The sequence below is a fragment of the Canis lupus genome, chromosome 2 (assembly GCF_048164855.1).
Source record: "Canis lupus baileyi chromosome 2, mCanLup2.hap1, whole genome shotgun sequence".
Lineage (NCBI taxonomy): Eukaryota > Metazoa > Chordata > Mammalia > Carnivora > Canidae > Canis > Canis lupus.
The window spans coordinates 42403218-42414651 of record NC_132839.1 but is presented as its reverse complement, the minus strand read 5'-3'; the positions used below and the strand labels follow the sequence as shown (position 1 = coordinate 42414651).

The window sequence follows — 11434 nt, the reverse complement described above, 5'->3', positions numbered from 1 at the left end:
TCTCTAGTTTTATTTTATATCGCTAGTTTTGCCTCATGTATGTTGGGACACTCTTAGGTATGGATATGTCTATATAATTGTTAGATTATCTGGCTTTACTATAGCCACTCCAGATGTTTTTTGGTTACTCTTTGCATTGTGTATCTTTTGCTATGATTTTTCTTTCAACTAATTTATGTCTTTGAATCTGAAGTGAGTCTCTTGTAGATAGTACATAGTTGGATCATTTTTAAAAAAATTCATTTCATGGGCAGCCCAGGTGGTTCCGTGGTTTAGTTCCGCCTTCAGCCCAGGACGTGATCCTGGAGATCCGGATAGTCCCACGCTGGGCTCCCTGCATGGAGCCTGCTCCTCCCTCTGCCTGTGTCTCTGCCTCTCTCTGTGTGTCTCTCATGAATAAATAAATCTTAAAAAAAATTCATTTCATTAAAAAATAATCTGCTTTTTTAATTGGAGAGTTTAATCCATTTATTTTTTTTTAAGATTTTATTTATTCACTCATGAGAGAGGCAGAGACACAGGCAGAGGGAGAAGCAAGCCTGTGGGGAGCCTGATGAGGGACTCTATCCCAGGACCCCAGGACCATGACCTGAGCCAAAGGCAGATGCTCAACCACTGAACCACAGGCATCCCGATCCATTTATGTTTAATGTGATTACTACTAATAGGGTAGGATTTATGTCTTCTACTTTGCTGTTTGTTTTTTATATGTCTTAAGTTTTTTTGTTTCTCTGTTTCTCCACTACTGCCTTCTCCTGTTTTAAAATATACTTTCCAGTGTAGTGTAATTCCCTTGTTTATTTTATTATGCATATTTTGAGTTATTTTCTCAGTGGTTACCCTAGGATAGAGGCTGGAATAATACTAACTTAATTTTATTGATATACAAAAACTCTGCTTCTATGTATCCCTGTTCCCTCTTCCCCTCTTTAAGCTCATACTATCCACAAATTATAACTCCATACATTATGTATGCATCAACAGACTTATAATTATTGTTTTATGGAGTTGCCTTTTAAATCATCTCTTTAAACGTCTCTTTCATCAATCTTTTAGGATAAGAAAGGAGTTACAAACAAAAAGATGAAATTATACTCTTATCTTACTCAGGTTAGGCTGGTATAACAAAATACCATAGATTGAATGGCTTAAATAACATTTAATTCGTATAGTTCTGAAGGCTGAGAAGAATAAAATCAAGATTCTAGGATGGTTGAGTTTTGTGGGGATCGTCTTTCTGGCTGCAGACAGCCACCTTCTTGCTGTATCCTTACATGGTGGAGAAAGAGATCTCCTGTCTCTGCTTTTTAAAAATAAGGGCATTAATCCTATCATGAGGGCCCCATTCTCATGATCTAATCTGACCCTAATTACCTCCAAAAGCCCCACCTCCAAATTCCATCACACTGGGGATTAGGGATTTGATATATAAATTCTGGAAGTACACAAACACTCATTCCATAAAACTGTCTCTTTCAATTTACCAGTGTTCTCTCTCTCATGTGCATTCACATTTCTTTGCCATCTGCCTCTTCTGCCTTCCTGTTCATTCCTCTTCATATTCTAACTTACTTCCTTCTCCCACAGCTTCAGGTATCCTTTTATTTCATTCTGTGGGCCTGCAAGAGTTTAACTTCCTATCTGTGCAACCATTGACTTCTGCCACTTTCCAAGGTCATGGTTCCTAAACTGCCGTCTCCCTCTGCCCTCATCCCAAGTACAGTGTGAGGACACCTATTTTCCAAGCTATAGGAACATAATTCACTTGAGGAAAAACTGACTTTTCAAAAATACCATGTTTTCTATATTGTCTCTAAAGGCTGGGGCAGTAGCCTCTACATTGTCTATTCTACTGTAGCCGATTGCACATAATTAGCAACCATTAAATAAAGCAGTTGTCCCCTTGAGTAGATATGGGGCTCCAGGAGGGAGGTTGTAATACACAGGGTAGACTTAGTAATGGATATCTGGTAGGAGCAGACCACCAGGGCTGGCCATTAACACCACATTATTCAGGGCCATTGTTAAAGAACTAATCAATTGTGAATTAGAGTTTGAGCCATACCATAATTGTGGTATGGTGTCACCATTAATCATGTTCTGGAATGCTGAGAAAAGACTGAAGTGAGCTAAAAGTCGAAGGTTTAAGGTTTCTTGAAACAAAGCTTATTTAATGATATTCATGAGTGAATGACGTATTGTGGTAACCAGTTCTTGGTATTAGTCCAATTCCACTGGTGATCCCAGGGGCTAGATAGCTGCCCAGATGCTGAGCTTTCTGGAAAACAGTGATTAGTATTCAGCATGTGTCTGGGGAGAAACCATATACAGCACATCTTGTATTTTCAAAGATCCAAATGGAGACCAAATGAGAAGGAGAGGCTTAAGATTTCCCCGTAAAATTCAAAAGTTGTATTAGGCTGGAGAGAGGGGCCAGATTTCCTTGCAGTTGGGGACTTCCACAGAGTCCCGTAGGACTGGAAATTGACCTAAACATAAGAGTCATCTTTGGAGGGACAGATACAAAGCAAACTTGGGGTTGGGAAAACTACTAAGATGCTTTTTAGTGCTCTTTATCTAGCTATTATTATTACCACGAACAACAGTAACAATGACGACCATCTCTTTGGACCTATTATATACCAGGCTGTGTCCTAGGTGTTTTGTTGACACTGAAATATGTAGTTCAATTTTCAGAACAATTTTTCATGGTAGGTTGTATTATCTTTAAGATGAGAAAACCATGTACCACATGTACCCATGGCATTGAGCACACAAAAAGTCTGGAGTTGAAGTGGTCATGAATCATTTTATTGCTGCCTCTTCGCTGTTCCTATAAATCCACATTGTGAGGCTGGTTCTTCCCCTTTCCCTGGATGAAAACTTTGGCCCATGAATTTTCTGGTCTCTCCTAGGTAATAAAAGCACTTCTATGGTCACATTCTCAAGTCAAGTAAATCTGCAAAATATTGTCTCAATTCAGTAATAAAAATATCCAGTTCCATTTAATAATCCAAATTCTGAACTTAATTAAAGTTGAGATTACTCCTTCTCTTACTTGGACCAGAAACATGCTTGCAAGAGGGGTCCATGATAAGCCTCCTGAATTCTTCTCACTTGGGCATTCTTTCCCTATGAACTTGGGTAGGGTGGAGAGAAAAGGGGAAAAGGAAAGATTCCCCTTTTCAGGTACTCATATGGCTACTGAGTATAAGCATTCTTTGGGCCTTCTGGGCACCAAAGGCTGACTTTCCTCCTAGAACACTTTAATAGGTTGCTTGGAGATACACATCCATTGTCCCATCATCTGCTGGGATCTTCCATTGATAGAGCTGTGTGGGAGACATCTTTCTTCCATTTGTGGCTGACTTGTGGCTCTTTCCTCAGCTCCTGGATGTGGGCAGGTTAGAGTTGGACCCTTGTGGTCTCCTCACCATGCATACTTCTTGGACAGGACCCAAGCTCCCCCTCTTATGTAAAGCCCACACACTTTGCACACTCTGGAAACACAGACTGATCCTGGTGTAGCCGCATATCTTGTGTTTTGCTATCAAAGCAGTTAGGCAGCCTGCCATGAACTGAATTATTTCCCTCCACCCCCATTTATTTGTTGAAGTCTTAAGCCCCTATGTGACTGTATTTGGAGATAGGGCCTATACAAGGTAATTAAGGTTAAATGAGGTCATAAGAGTGGGCCCCTGAGCCAATAGGATTAGTGTCATGGTAAGACAAGATACCAGGGGCTTATTCTCTCCTCCCTTCCCTTTTTCTCTTCCTCCCTCTCTTTCTGTCTCCCTCCCCCTCCCCACTAGAGTACATTCAGAGGAAAGACCGTGTGAGAACAAACTGCTGTCTGAAAGCCAGGAAGTGGGCTCTCACCAGAAACCAAACCCTGCTGGACCTTAACGTGCAGCTTCCAGCTTCCAGAACCGTGAGAAGTACATCTTGCTTGTTTAAGTCACCAGTCTGCAATATTTTGTTATGGAAGCCCAGGTGGACTGATACGGTCCTCTCTCATGTTTTTTATTTCTCTGGTGTGAGCTGGGCACCCGTACACTGTGCCACACAAGCTTCTGGGTATGTGTTAAATCCTTGAGAAGTCCCAATGTACCCCCTTTTCCTATGTGTAAGGGCAGTAGGAGGCACGGTCTCCCTCTCTACATTGGCAGGGCCAGAGTGAGGCTCATAGTACACCAGTAGTGCTCTGAAGGAAATCTTTGAGTCATTAATATTTTTAGATCCATGAAGTGGGTATGTAGGTAAGAGATATATAACTGGTTTTCCCACATGGTTTGACAATTTTGCTTAGGCACTATCTTAGGCACACAGTACCTACAGTCTTGGTAGCAATCCAAACTTCCATTTCAATGCCACTTAGTACACAGAGGGGAACAAGGTAGACCTATCTATGTCTTGAATCCAGGCCTCTTTAAGATTTGTGGTCTCTCCACAAAAAAAAAAAAATTGCACTGACCTTCTGAAATGGAAGGATTCTAGACCATAAGCTTATGGGGGTACAGCTATGTCTGTCATATTTACCACTGTATCCTTTGACTTCTGACATGCTTAGCACAGAGCATACACTATTGTGCAGGTGGCAACTGCCACATGGACATCAGCTAGTACAGTGCCAGCCACATAACAAGGGCTCAATAAATAATTGTTAAAATTGTTGAAAATCTGGTACTCTAGCACCCGAATGAGGGGTTTGGATCATGGTAAATTGTGGGGTCTTCTGAAGGGTCCAAGAAGGTCTGTCCAGTGAAGGGAGGCTCTATGGGACATAGCAGTGAAGTGTTACTACCTGAACATTTCTCATGGGGTTAGAGCAGGCCCGTTTTTCCATTTGGGTCCAGCTTCCACCTCTCTCTGCTTTCTTCTAGGCATAAGTGAGCCATCTCCTCTCCGCTCTGGGGCTGTTGTTCCATCCAGCCCCCAAAGGGACAATTATCAGAGGAGAGAACCACAATGCTGTGAGCGGAGTGCAGCAGGTCAGAAGAAACCAGTATCTCAGATGCCCTGGAGGAGAAGGGCTCCCCCTGGGCCCAGACCTCAGACAAGGTTTCAGTCCATGGCTTGGTGGCTTACTTTTGGCCCTTGGTCCAAGCAAATAAAAAAGAGAGAGGGAGAGAGAGAAAGAGAGAGAGAGAGAGAGAGAGGCCCAGTTTAGGACAGGGGCCAAGGGTCATTGCTGCTTTCAGTTTCACCTCTGAAGTGCCATGTGACCTTGGTGAAAATCATTACTCTCTAATCAAGCCGGGTAATTGGCTAATGCGTCACATGTGTATGTTGCAAGGAATAATGAAATAGGCTCCACGAAACATATTTTGTCCTTGAGGGACAAATAGTACAAGCTATTTATTTTAGGAGCATGGCTTCACCAGCTCTTCCAGCTCAGCTCAGAAACACCCCTGGCCATCCTGGCACAGCCTCGTAGAAGCAGTAATGTCTGATGCGAGCAGAAAGCAAAAATACTGGCAGTCATCGAGGCCACTCTGTATCTGACCATGGCTACCTCTTGTCCTCTTTCATTCATCCAGACTCTTTATTTAGTGCTCCATCTGTACCAGGTCCAGGGGCTGCAAACATATTGGTCTTTACACCTCCAGTTTCAACTCCTGTCACTGCCACAATGCTGCGCCCCATGTCCTAGCAACTTTTGACCCACTCTGTCCCTTCTACCTGGAATGCCCTTTTTTCTTTCACCTATGCCTGCCAAATCCTTACTGCTCCATAAAGTACCCTCTCTGTGAGGTTCTCATGGACTCCATTAAGCAGAGTAAGTCACTCTGTGTTCTTGTCACTGCGAGAAGCAAAGACAAGAGCACCCCCTGGCTTCAGCCTTCCTGATGCTGAATGTGGCGGAGCTTACTCTGTCCGTGCTGGTGGATGGCCCTGGATGGACCAGACATCTTAATTACTCAAAGCCAAATGGGACTTCATTGTGAGGGGTTTCAACCATCAGTCTGTTTCAGGACCTAGAAACTGCAGCCAGTATTTCTTCAAGCCTCTCAGGGACAGTTTTTAGTTCTGATAAGGTAATGTGCATTGTGCACTTACAGAAGGCTGGGGTTGGGGTGGGTAGACCAAAGGTTCAAAAGGTTCCTATCATCCAGGAAGCCTGCGTGACAATAAGATAAGGGTATAATTATTTTGATGTTTGATTTATTAGTGTTTTCTCTTTCCAAAGAGAGCCAGGAAGAGTCGGGTGCATTTCCCAACTTAAGAAGGAAGAACAAGCTATGGGTCAGCTGAGGATAGGTGGGCTGAGCACGGTAAGGTGGTAAATGGCTGTTGACCACCTGCTTAAACACAACGTATTGACCCATCTGCTCCCCTCCTGTGGAACCCACCCAGCCAGGCAAATAGGTCCCAGGGTATCCACCTGTGGGTCCTGCCTGAATCCTCCTGATATAATGTATTATTAGTAGAGTATTTAAGGTAATGCATAGCCAACAGACCAAGAGACGACTGCCAATGAAAAAAGAGTTTGTTGTTATTCACAGTTCTCAAAAGGGGGGTGTAGGGCTACAGGGGGAAGCGTAGGGTCAGTCAGGAGGCAGATGAAGCTGGGGGGTTGATGTAGACAAAAGCCTTTACTATGGTTTCTGAGGGAAGAAATGGGCACGGCAAGGTAAGCAGGCTTAGGATGGTCTGGTTTGAGTAATACCAGTGGGCTCTGGAGTACATAGTGGATTTCCCTAGTTGTTTGAAAGCTGATCCTGAGGTGATAGGCCAGGAGGAGAGTGGCCTGGAGTATGAGAGTGAGAGCCTCACGAAGGAGGTGGTTAGGGGTACAGTATGGTGGCTGGGGATTTGTTGGTTTGCATGTGACAAGCACACTCTTGGACAGTCTGTCCTGGGGTATCCAGATGGGCAAGTGTCTAGGAACTGGCTAGCCCTGGAGGGGGGCTCTATCCAGCTATTCAGCTCTTTGTAGTGCACAGGCAGCCGTGGACAATACATAAACAGATGCGTGTGCTTGTTCTAATAAAACTTTATTTATAACAGGAGGCAGTGGGAAGGAATTGGCTGGTGGGCCATAGTTTGCAGACTCCTGGCTCAGAGAGTTTGGTGTCCGCAGGCAAGCATGGGCAGAATATGGGAGGGGGATGGATGGACAGGGCTGGAGGGAGACTCGAGAAGGGCAAAGATGAGCTTTCTACTTTATGTTTCATAGGACACTAATAGGTGAATGAAAGAGGTATAGCTGCTCTCAGCCCTTGAAAATATTATTCCATTTCCTTCTCGCACCTGCTCTCAGGCTAGCTGTTATTCCCCTGGGTTTGCTTCTAAGATTTCCTCTTCATCCTCGATTTCTGCAGTTTCACTACGATGTATGAGGTATAGATTTATTTCTACCTATTGTTTAGTATTTGCAGTGCCTTTTGATATAAAAACTCATGTCTTTCTTCAATTCTTGGCTATCCTGAGTATCTCTCCAAATGGCTCCTCTGCCATTTCTTCTATTCTCATCTTGGAAGCTCCTATCAGACAAAAATTGCTACCTTTCAAAATGTTTTCATTCTTTCTTAATGACACTTTCATTAAAAAACAAATAAATAAGAAAAATCTAGAAAAACTTCATTTCTCAATACTGCCTTTTAGGTAAAATTCTTCAATCCTACCTTCCAATCATGAATACTCTCTTTGATTCTTTCAGTTTTAGAGTTTATCCGGAGTTTTAAGTTTTTCTTTGTAATGACTTTGCTTGTTAATTATGAGTTTTCTTGTTTACTGTTCTTCCTAACCTCTTGATTTTGTTTCATGATTTCCTGTTCCTTTAAAAATGTATTTTACTCTGTGATTTATTTCTTTGGGCATCCTAAAATAGCCATTTAAGAGTCTAGCTTATATCCTCAACTGGCTCTGTGCAGAGAGATATGTCCATCCACCATGGTCAGGGGGCATGGTCTAGACAGAGAAAATAGCCCAGGACTATCCAGTGTGATTTGACCCATCAATAGCTTGGAAAGCACAGGTAATGTCATTATGAAGTGACATTTGTCAATGCAATGTTGGAAGCAGAGAAGTCATTTGATGGTGCTCACCAGGGAGGTTCTCAAACTTCAGAAACTTGGCTTTGCTAAATCATAGTCCAAAAGACGGAGGATCTGATTTCTCCTTGGGCAGAGGTTTGTTTATCCTAAGCACTGAGCCAATGGCTCTATTAGTTTTGAACTGAGTTAGATATTTTTCCACATTTGGGCAGAGCCACTATTTGCTAAGAGAAGGGTACATACAACAACATATTGTTATAATTCTTCAAGGACCGGGGACTGTGCATCACCACTCATCCTTTCCCCCACCTTACAGCCACCACACTGCTCCATAAAAGTGTATTGACTTACATTGTAAAATGATCATTTAGTATAGAAGACGTGATACAAATAAATTTGATACTCCATAATTTGTACACTGAGGTGGGTATTGCATCTGCCCTGGTAACCTTTGTCCTAATTGAGAGATGTGGTCACTGCTCCAGAGGACACAGAGATCCTTCTGAAATTGCTCTAAGGCCATATAAGCCACAACAAAATGTCCCAAGTTAACCAACCTCGTGGTCATGCTTCACATGTAGGCATTGTGTATATGCATGTATTCTATTAAGTATATAATAGAAACAAATATATTATATATAATATAATACAAAATATAATGTAACATATGTGGATATATAATTATTTTATAAAAAACAGTATTGGTGAAAATCATGAGCACATCTAACCAACCTTGCTGAACATTTGCAATGCTCTCTCTTCCCTTAACTGAATTCCAATTTAATAGAATGGCATCTAACTTCCACTGAAGTTTCAAAAATTTTCTGTTTTTGATAGGTCAACAATTATAATAGTACATTATCCTTGCAATATACTATCTTAATAATGTGTTAATACATAGCAATCCTTGGATGGAATTTCCAGAATTGATGTTTTATAACCATCAACTGGCATCTTAAAACTAATCTCAGTGGCAAGAAAGCCAATTGCTGAGGTGTATTATTAGCCAAAGGATTGTTGCACATGTGACTGGCACACACAGAATGAAGGTGGAAGTGAGTACCTGGAGACCTCTAAAACTTTTAGAGAACAGTTAGCTTGCAAGGATTCTGGGTGAATGGTTTGAGAGGGAATTTTTAAAGGGTACTTGGTAATCTAAAGACTCAGTGGAAACTCAGTCTCTGGAGGAGCTCGCTGTTCTCTGGCAACCCACGAGTGGACTCTCCATGAAAGTTTCTACATCAAAAATGAGGCCAAAGTCAGAAGTGGACAATCATTCGAAATGGGAAGGAATGGTAAAATGTAGACAGTGACCAGAAAAAAAGGAGTGAATGAGTGAGGGATGGGTAGAGGAAGGGAGAGAGAGAATAAATAAATGTAGCCTAAGAAGGAGACAGAAAGTAAGATAAAAAGATGGGAAAGATGGAGAAGAGAGAATTTTGACCAAAGAGAATGAAGGAGAGAAAAAGATGGTAGAGCAGCAGCGAGGAGTCTGTTGGGAGACTGCAAGGACACTCCTCCCTGAGCCTCACTTAGGCCAATCTGCACCTCCACGCACATAACTTCTCTGTGTTGGACTGTATGTAAGTGGCAGTCACTGTGTGGGTCCTGAGGCAGCCCTGCCAGCGTGCTGATCCGCATCCATTGCTCTCTCAGAAAGGAGTTTTGTTTCGACTTGGCTGGGCTCTATCTACCAAGGAACTCTTTGATTCACTGGCTCATTTATGTTATCTATGGAAGGATAGAATCCCCTAGGTCTGAGTAGCTAGTTCCCCCTTGGAAAAGTCCAAGGGAACTCCCAGGGAGTTCCAAGGGAACTCTTCTTAGGAGAGTTCCTAAGAAATTCCAGGAGGAAAACCTCATTTCTTTGTCATTTTTGAAAGTTATCCCTGAAATGCTAAAGCTGCTTGGGCTTTTTTTTTTTTTTTTTTAAGATTTATTTATTTATTGCAGTGAGAGAGAGCATGGGGGGAGGGGCAGAGGAAGAGGGAGAGAGAAAACCAAGCTGACTCCTCGCTAATCCCAGAGTCTGGCACGGGGCTCAATCTCATGACCCCGAGATCAGACCTGAGCTGAAACCAAGAGTCAGATGCCCAACTAACTGGGTCTCCCAGGCACCCTGAAGCTGTTTGGGCTCTAAAGCGTTTTTTTTTTTTTTTTTTTTCTGAAAAGGGCTTCAGAACCAAGGGGATCACAATTTCATAGTGCATGGGGGAGAAATGAGTGTCCCTCATCTGGGAAATGTCACAATGAGTGCCCACGTTGCACTGAATCCCAGCCAGGCACATGTGCCTGTCCTGACAACTCCCTGAGCCTCAAGCTAAAACTTTCATTCCTTATTCCTCAGCCATTAGAAATGACAAATACCCACCATTTGCTTCAACGTGGATGCAACTGGAGGGTATTATGCTGAGTGAAATAAGTCAATCGCAGAAGGACAAACATTATATGTTCTCATTCATTTGGGGAATATAAATAATAGTGAAAGGGAATATAAGGGAAGGGAGAAGAAATGTGTGGGAAATATCAGAAAGGGAGACAGAACATGAAGACTCCTAACTCTGGGAAATGAACTAGGGGTGATGGAAGGGGAGGAGGGCAGGGGGGTGGGGGTGAATGGGTGACGGGCACTGAGGGGGGCACTTGACGGGATGAGTACTGGGTGTTATTCTGTATGTTGGCAAATTGAACACCAATAAAAAAATAAATTTATTATAAAAATATAAATAAAACTTTTATTCCAGAAACACCAGGTGGTGGCACCGCATCAAGCTTTACAAAGATTCTCACCAAATCTCAGACTTTGCCTCTTGAATCTGTCACTCTCCTGTTCCAAAGATAAAATGAAACGAAGAGAAAAACAGCTTTTAGATCACCATGGCAACCATCTGGAAACACCTGTCTCTGTTGGCAAGGGGTGGCTGACAAGGGGGAGAATTTGAAAAACTGCAAACATCTTGTTTTCATTGACTTAGAGCTAGCTGTCCAAATATTTGTATCACTTGAGGTAAAAAAAAAAACAAAACTGAATTTAGATTGCACTTCTATTATTCAGTACAAACATCTTCTGGTACAATCTTGAACTTACCTGAAAATAATCTAAACAATGTAAGTTGTAACCAGCAAAGGGGAAGTGTGTTAACTTAGTGAGCACATGCGTTGGGCACTGGGATCTGGTGATACATGGGAGGCATGTGTTTTCTGCCCTGGTGGCACTTACTTTCTAGATGGGAAGACAGACAACATGTTAGTAAAACAGATTAACTGAGTAGTTATAAGGATGTCTAGGTGGCTCAGTGGTTGAGTGTCTGCCTTTGGCTCAGATAGTGATCCTGGGGTCCTGGGATTGAGTCCCGCATCAGGCTTCCCACAGGGAGCCTGCTTCTCCCTTTGCCTATGTCTCTGCCTCTCTCTCAGATAAATGAATAAAATCT

At 42.5% G+C, this 11434-nt stretch overlaps 1 long non-coding RNA gene across 1 annotated transcript; it reads left to right on the top strand.

The window, feature by feature from the left end:
* The first annotated feature begins 3741 nt into the window (after positions 1-3741).
* Positions 3742-11214, top strand: LOC140610137 (uncharacterized). Its single transcript, XR_012011911.1, has 3 exons — positions 3742-4077; positions 4884-4991; positions 10745-11214. It is a non-coding gene; the product is annotated as an uncharacterized lncRNA (long non-coding RNA).
* The last annotated feature ends 220 nt before the right edge of the window (positions 11215-11434 follow it).